Below are 678 nucleotides of genomic sequence, written 5' to 3' on the forward strand. Positions count from 1 at the left end.
GCTCCTCACACTGACCTCCTGTGTCTGTGGTTAGTTTACTCCTTCACTTTATTATCTAGAAACTGATACAAGTCCTCAGTTAGTCTGCTCCTCACTTTCCCTCTCTGTCTCCTCAACAGGAACATTTGTAGTGAATGTGACACAGAGCTCCTATCAGGCAGAGGAGAACCACAACATCACACTGGAGTGGAGCTTCACAACCAAACCTCACACTCCACCTGACTTCCTTATTATCTTCTGTGAACTGATCACTGATCTCAGAGCCTCAGTCCTGTATCATCTACGTGAGGGTGTCGAGTCCCCAGAGTCTCAGGATGAACAGTTTTCAGGACGAGTCCAGTGTGACAAAGACGTCCTCAGAGAAGGACGAATCAGACTTCATGTGTCCAGACTGAGGACTGAGGACTCAGGACTGTACCTGTGTACGGTCCTCACCTCTGATGGGAGGAGCTCTGGTAAATGTCACCTCAACGTCTCTGGTGAGTAGATCCAGTAGAACTCAGTAGAAAGCTCTTTTTATAAATGGTTATCAGTGTTGTACAGACTCTGCTGCTGAACTAGACTTGATGGAGTTTGGCTGCTCAGCTCTATAATATTTAGGGTTTTTTTCATTCTTCTCTTCAGCAGCTGTTGATCAGCCTGAAACTCAGAGACCAACTGAGAGACCAGAACCAGAGA

At 46.5% G+C, this 678-nt stretch overlaps 1 long non-coding RNA gene across 2 annotated transcripts; it reads left to right on the top strand.

Annotated features, from left to right (window-relative positions):
- LOC111650901 (uncharacterized) lies at positions 1 to 678 on the top strand. Of its 2 annotated transcripts, none has more exons than XR_015436891.1 (3): positions 1 to 29; positions 120 to 479; positions 628 to 678. It is a non-coding gene; the product is annotated as an uncharacterized LOC111650901 (long non-coding RNA). The 2 variants fall into 2 exon arrangements; XR_002760461.2 differs by having other exon boundaries at positions 625 to 671.

This window comes from Seriola lalandi, unplaced genomic scaffold (assembly GCF_002814215.2).
Source record: "Seriola lalandi dorsalis isolate HSWRI2012SDOR001 ecotype SW California unplaced genomic scaffold, Sedor1 jcf7180002053046, whole genome shotgun sequence".
Classification (NCBI taxonomy): Eukaryota; Metazoa; Chordata; class Actinopteri; order Carangiformes; family Carangidae; genus Seriola; species Seriola lalandi.